General features: G+C 49.4%; 1 pseudogene; it reads right to left on the bottom strand.

The window, feature by feature from the left end:
* Positions 1–2,329: 2,329 nt before the first annotated feature.
* On the bottom strand, positions 2,330–7,463 carry LOC126536462 (uncharacterized; annotated as a pseudogene).
* Between the last annotated feature and the right edge of the window lie 220 nt (positions 7,464–7,683).

Raw genomic sequence — 7,683 nt, 5'->3', positions numbered from 1 at the left:
ACAATGCCAGCACTTTTAAGTAGCAAGCGCGACAAAACCGTGAACTGGTTCTTAGAGACACTTTTACTAGCCGACTATATCAATTTTGCTTCTTTTTTCGCCCTTCATCATCGGCTCGGAGATGACTCACTCGCCGCCGCGCTGCCGTTATCCTTGCTATCTGCCCCACGGCGCGTCGCGTGATAAGCAATGGAACTTGAAATCAAACATTACGATACACGGGCCCTGCATTGCCTGCGCGAAGTAAAATCCAAGAGTGTGGTGCTGACGGTGCGCACTGTGCCGTGAAATTGAGGAACAAAGTGTTGCACTCCCGAACTAGAAAAAGAAGGGCAGCCAAATAAGAGATATCCTCAATATCTTCCCATCCTGACTGTATAGTTTTTATCAGCCGAACGAAGGAAGCGTTGAAACAGCCTAGTTTGAACCCTTCTGATTGCTGAGCGGCGATCTGCGAGCTATCTACGCTGGCGATAGCACGGGGAATTCAATCTCACCTTGCAAATATCCCCTTGGCACTGGCTTTGAAGCGGAGGTCACGGGAAAGCTGACTCAGCCGTTCTACCGGCCAACACAGTAAGTACGAGAGCAACTTTGTGGACAGTGTCGGCAGCAGAGATCTAGGTCATTCCGATGAATAATTCACGTCCGACCGACCTCTGGGAGCTGCAGGCCGGTGGCGATGAACCGCAGCGCGCAATATTCTTTCCTCTGCGTGGAATGACCACTGGTACGCTTGCACCCGAGTCTCCTCCATTTAATAGCGTAGCCTGCAAAAGGTCTACTTAGAAAGCGGGCAGGGGCGGTGAAACTCATTATCCGTCATTTCTTCGAACGCGTATCGCACTTCCAACCGTCGTTTATACTAAAAGAGCAACGCCAAGCAGACGACAAAGGCAAGTAATAGCCTCCGAAGCAACTAACGCACGCGCGCGCTACGCCCGCGTGTCTCCGGGGTCGCGCGACCGGCGCGCGCGGCCAGGGCCGCAAGCCCGCAGCCAAGCCACAGCAACGGAACCCAAAGCGGACCACCCCTTCGCCGGTTCCTACGACCGGTTCGCTTTGAAGATGATTGACAGATGCGTGACGTATTCAAAAATTGCGATACCGCCCCGCTGCCTCTGACGACCTGTGACGTAATCAAAATTTTGGCCAATCAGGTGAGGCTAAAGGAACGGTTCCCCAACCGAACCGTTATAAGATTCGGCCCCTGAATAGCGCCCCAGTTCACTTCACTCAGAAAATCACGTACTCGCGACGCCATGGAGTTTCTCAAAATATTACCTAGAGGGAAATCTGGCGCTGCTGCGCTGTGGTATGCATGGGAATGCCGGGATGTTGTGACTTCGGATTGGCATCGTTCTCGAAGAGCCAGGCAAGCACCATTCCGTCTGGGTTACGTCTGTCACAATGATTGATATTCCACTAAAACTGCACGTAAAAAGCTGGTTTAGCTTTATTATTACACAAAAACATGTTTTGTTTAACCATAAGAACTTGTTATTGCATGTACAATTATATGATACGTAAAAAGTATCGGCGGGCCGCTAAAGTTGGAGGACAGACGACAAGATTCGCGTTCACTTTGAAACAGTTTGTCGTCTGTTCTTGCTTTTCTTCCCTTCATCATGCGTGAGTAAAGATGAAATTTGCGTGAATGTAACCATTTTATGAAGATTTTATTTTAAGAACGCGTTATTTGTGTAGCCATATCCACATTCTAGACGAAGCCTCTTACAACACCAGCCAACACAAGCCTCGCAGACACATATACCGTCATTCCCATGACGGCACGGCGCCCCTTAAGAAACTCCCATACACGGTGGCGCCAGTTTTCGGCCTAGGTGTTATTTCATGCGGCCGCCACCAGGTCGCGTTGCCTTCCCATACCCAAAATTACACACACTACTACAAAATTACACACGAGTTTACACACGAATTTACACACGAATTTACACACAAATTACACGCAAATTACACACAAATACACAAAAGCACAATTCGCAATAGGGGATCAGAAAGTTTGGACGTGGTAGTTCATAGTGTTTTCTTTTTTCATTGGTTAACCTAGGTAGGATATTAGGCAGCATAGTAGCAAGAGCTTGGTGGCGCAACCCACCGCCCCGTTCCAAAGGGGACGCTCATAACATCCATCCATCTATCCATCCTGTCCCAGAGCAGACGACGCTGCTTGCGCGCGCGCTCGTGGAGACACGTTTGGTGTTCGTATTTGACATGGAACTATAAAATAAAATTGCACGTTGAATTGATGCTTCTAGACAATGTGCATCGGAAGTAAGCAACAGAAAACATGTTGTGGAGAGTCAGCCCTTCACCAGAAAGTGCCGAACTTAGAATTCACATTTTAATTGAGGGTCTTTCGTGACAGTGGTTTTATTTCAAACACTTTAGCCAAGTCGTGTTTGTCTGTCACCTTTATTGCAAAATTTGTGAATATCGGGCAAAAAAAACTTTCTCATCAATAGTTTCAGCAGGTTCTCTTGGTATCCTGGCGTCAAGCACATCGAGGTTTTGCGCTCGCGGAGTATTGCAGCGTCCACTCACAGCCTCAGGCCTTCAAAGGGTGATTCATGTGCCTTCAAGCGAGAATAATGCTGATAAATTGCTCTAATGCGTAGAGAACCGCTCACAGTTGTCCAGATGGGTAGATGCAGTGGCGTAGCAACAGGGGGGGGGGGGCCGGGGGGCCGTGGGCCCCGGGTGCAAGGGGCCAGCGGGGGGGGGGGGGGGGACATACGCCTGAAGACACCTCTCTTTCCGCCGGCTTGACCGGGCGCAAATGGCAAAGAATGCTCCAGTATCCAGCAGCCCGAGCTCATGTACCCGATGCGTTGCACCGCAGAATTGTCGGCTGCAGCTCTATCAACACCCCATGAAATAATTGTACGAATGTGCGGGATAAAAAATTTAATTCGCAAAATGGTCACTAAGCTATTCGCCTTAGCGGAATGTTTCATGTGGGGTGCGCTCGTGCCGTGCGTTCATGCTGGAAGCAGGAGTCGCTAAACATACAGTCAGGCGTTGTAAGGCGTTGAGGCTCTTGGGTCCCTCTTCCGTTCAGAACGCGCAGCGAAGACGAACAAAGACAGCTGAAAGAGGGCGTTCAACTAGTGCGCCCGGCGCCAACACCCTCTAGACCGGTGCACTCGCATTTGCGGCGAAGCGTTCGTTGAGGGCGACGTTGCATAAATGCGGCCGTCAAAAGTCGCGAATGGGATCCTCTGGATCGTCTTCAGGCACGGTGCGGCCGAAGAGTTTGGCGGCGTATGACTCGACTGGCTGTATATAGTCGCGGGCGCCGCGATGTTTAGCTCGCTTTTACTTCCCCTCTCCCGCTCGCTCCGAGAAGCCGCTGCGAAACCTGCCGTTATGTTTCACGCTTTCCTTCTTACCCTCCAAAGTTTCAAAAAACTGTTGTTGTTGTGTGACTTCATGTCACAAGTACAGTGTCTGTGTCAGCTGCACAGAATTTTACACCAGAAAAACGTGAATGTTGTAAGAATATTTTCCGATATTCTATGAAGTTATGTGTCTGTGATTACTAGGAACTCGGTAGCGTGAAAAATATGGCAGATAAGTAATAACCATATCCTTAATAATCCCTTAATTAGTACTAATAGAGGAAGCATTTCAATTCAAAGAACTGAGGACTCAGTCATATTATTAGCTCAAGAAACACTTCTTAATTTAAACAAGATCGTTTTGGGTGCTACAAACTACAGTACTTTAACACTGCGGGCGGCGCCCAGTATGGCAGTAGCGAAAGAAATATGAAATAGTAGACCAGTGACGTTGATCCCTCAACCCCCTCCATTGCGAGTGCAGACCAACAGGTTTCGCAGGCACGGGCTTCATCGCGGTCTTCTTTTTTCTTTATGGTGATGCCAAGAATCGACGCGAAGCGTCCTCTATTCTCTTCCCAATCTTTTGGTGGTACCGCAGCTCCGATAATCACGTTTGTCCGTATAGCAGCAAATAAAAACAAGGCTTTATTGATCAGAATGAAGAGAACTCGTAATTTTCACAGCATTGGCGCCCGCGCAGCAGGGAGGCAGGTGGCGTTTTCCGTTTTTCTAATATGGGGGGGGGGGGGGGGAGATCAGCGTAACTGAGACACAACGTAATTTTCGTTTCCGTTCAGGGCTGCCCACAGCCAAAATACTACGGGCCGTAGTACCTACGACGGTTTTTGTGAAGTTGTTGTTAGGCAAGATATGAATGTCGGCCTTCAATTTTGCAAATGCAATGTTGCCCATAAAATTGGTAATTAAAACTTTATAAAAAATTTTTAATTGTTGTGTTCATATAGGAGGTTGTGGCTAAGTACTGCACCAGGGTGACCAATCCTGCTCTGGTGAGGGAGTGCGTTACCGGTTCTGGTCACCGGGCTCAGGCCACACTCCAGGCCTGTTTATGCAATTTTATCAACACCGGGATTCGAACCACGGACCTCTTGCACGCGAGGCGGATGTTCGCGAGTTAATGACATCTTAGTTGAAATCAAGAAAAAGAAATGGGCATGGGCAGGACATGTAATGAGGAGGGAAGATAACCGATGGTCATTAAGGGTTACGCACTGGATTCCAAGGGAAGGGAAGCGTAGCAGGGGGCGGCAGAAAGTTAGGTGGGCGGATGAGATTAAGAAGTTTGCAGGGACGACATGGCCACAATTAGTACATGACCAGGGTTGTTGGAGAAGTATGGGAGAGGCCTTTGCCCTGCAGTGGGCGTAACCAGGCTGATGATGATGATGAATTTTTTTTTTTACTTGTGACGTGAGCCGTATTTGCCACAATGCCGCATTTGTATGGGTTGCCAAGCCTTACAGTCTGACAGATGAGCACATGCGCTTATGACAAGTTATCAGTGCAGCACCCTGTGTTATTTGGCGAAGAAAAAACAGCGTGTATTGGCCTCGAGCTCCACCACTGGAAAAGCTGGCGCCACCGTCGGCGTGACATGCTATTAGGGATCACGTGGGCATAGCGGCCGCGTCGGCTGCATCGGGAGCGCCGAAGCGAGTTGGAAACGAGAGTTTAAGTTCCCTCGTACGCCGCGGTCCTCATTTAGTGGCGAGATTTTCCCGCTTCGAGTGTCTCCTTTACAACGATTGAAAGCACTACAATAGGTAGTGGCTGCCTTTGAAGGCGCGCAACATGGTAGGCAACTCGGTGCCGCAGTGCCGGACGTACGCAACGGAGCCCGGTGTCAGCCTTACACATACGTAGCCGCAGAACAAGAAGCTGCGTGAAGCTTGGCTCGCGAAACGTGAAACAGGCAAACAGTCATCGGATACAACTCGGGTATGCAGCAAGCACAGACGCGAGGAAGATTCCTGCTACGGCGCCGGGTCTGCGATGTTCGAAAAACGCGCACTGAGACGCTCGCCCGAGTCCTCTGCCCGACTAATGTCATCACGGTTCGGTCTATGAACTTGTCGACGTTGTAAATACTGGCAAGTTCACTGGAGTGGAAAGGGAGCGGTAAGAATCACATTAAAAGAAAGCATGGCACATGGTCATGTTTGTGATATGAAATAATGAACTGGATTACAAAAAAAGAAGCAGCGGGAAATCGCACGCTGAGAAAGCCGATAAACATGTAGTGCGACGCAACTCGAGAAATAATATTGAAACGTCCAAGAATTTAGAAAAAATAGAAAAGATTGAATCGTCGCGACGGCACATCACCGTCCCCGTAGGCGTCGAAGTCTCTACAATGAAATTATTTTTGAACAGCTCTAATAGCGCCCACGCAACAATGGTTGCTTGTATGCTGTCAAATGCTCATATTCTGCGGCCTAAAGCTCATGGCACGGTGCGAAAACGCGCACGCGGCGAAAGCGAAACAGTGTGCGGACAAGCATGCAGACGCGCAGTCGGTCGCTGCGAAGCCGTGCGATCGTTGCATTGAGGGTTCATTCTATTACGCACCATTTAGTTATACAAACATTATAACAACATATTTCACATACTTTGCTCTCAGCGTTTGCCTACCTTTCACGCAAGAAGCCGGTTCGGGTGACTCCATCGTGGCGACCGCGCACAGTGGCGTTCATTGTACGTATTCGGTAAAAAACGATTCTGTGCTTTCAGTTTGCCCAAGATTATTATTTAGACAGTAAAAAACTTCTATTGTTTTGAAAGTACTTACAGAAATGTCCGGGAGAGCTCCCGCGTGGTGTTTTCAGTGAGCGCTGACAGCAAAACCTATGAGGAGCGAGCCGCGTGATCCCTCATACTACGCCAGCGAGGCGCTTCCGACAGATGGCGACTCCGTAACTCCTCGCCGACAATACCTGCTGCATTCGCGATCTCTGGGAAAGAAAGCGAAGGAGAGGGGGACCCGGCGGACGTGCGCGGTATCGAAGGCGGCTGTACTGGTGCTGAAACCCGGAAATTGTCGATATCCTCGACTACACCCGAGGGGGAGGGGGTGACAGAAGACCTATGGTCCCCGGGCGCCAGACGACCTAGCTACGCCACTGGGTAGATGAGTCCACCGCGGTCTTGGTGCATTATCAGCGAGTGGGAGGCCGCCGAGGCGTATGGCTTTGTTAACAGGCTGACGCACTCCATACAATCGATCTTTTCTTCTACAGCTCTTGCCAAGTAGCCGCCGACCATAGCTAATGCTGCGACATCTGGAGTAGGAAGCAGAGGCTGTTCTCGGTTGAGTCGCCCTTTGAGCTAGATCTCTACATGCATCTACAGGGAATTCCTTGCTGGTTCCTTTCCTTGTGTTTTTTTGTTGCGGCAGCGTTGACAAGCAATCGTTGCCTTCTGCTGCTATTGCGTTGCTCGTACTTGATGCCGACGCGATGCCAGTCTTCGGAGTCTTCTCAATACCTAACAGAACAGCTCGGGCATCCGTTTGATCATTTGAGCCTGCCGACTTCCTCAGCCAGCCAAAACACAACTCGATTGGGTCAGACGTACGACATTTTCTTCGTTAAAACAAAGTGAAAGCATATCTCTTCAAGAAGATATCGAATGGAGTTAACACTTGAACGAGTTGTCAACACCAGGCCTTTGTAAGTTTCCTTGATTAAGAAGTTCTTCGCCAGGCACTGGCTTTTGAGATCGGTCAGGTAGTCGAGGAAGCTTGTTTCAAGCGATGAGTTTAGCCGTTCATCGCTTGTAGATTCGAATTGCTTGCAGTCGGCATTGTTCTGGTGTACGTGCTGGGTATAATTGCTCACGTGCATGAGCATGAACCAGCGGTGCAAGGTGTCCATGAATTCGATCGACGGTCCGACACCCGCGAAACTTGCGTCGCATGTATGCATGGCCCGCTTGCTCTTGCATGAACTTCAGTGCAGCTGTCACGGCAGGAGACAAAACTTGAATTGCTCTTTTTACGTTCATTTTTTCAATATTTGTGGGGAACACGTGTTTTCTTGTTAGAAATCGAACTGGCTCTACAAGGCTGTCTTGCTGCATTTTGTAGAGGCTCTTCAAGTGGTTCGCCATTATTTCGCCGCCTTTTCCGATGTCACGCGACAAAAACTGCGATCGCACGTTTTTGACCAAGTCGAATGCTAGGAAAAGCTTTCGATTCGGGATTCGTGGGTGCTCAATAGAATGCGTGGGGCTTCCGTTGCATAGAAGCTGGAACGCTAAGACCTGTGGCTGTCGGTGACAATACGCACGACGAGAAATC

The sequence above is a fragment of the Dermacentor andersoni genome, chromosome 3 (genome assembly GCF_023375885.2).
Source record: "Dermacentor andersoni chromosome 3, qqDerAnde1_hic_scaffold, whole genome shotgun sequence".
In the NCBI taxonomy this organism is placed as follows: domain Eukaryota; kingdom Metazoa; phylum Arthropoda; class Arachnida; order Ixodida; family Ixodidae; genus Dermacentor; species Dermacentor andersoni.
This window is presented reverse-complemented; position numbering and strand designations above follow the sequence as displayed.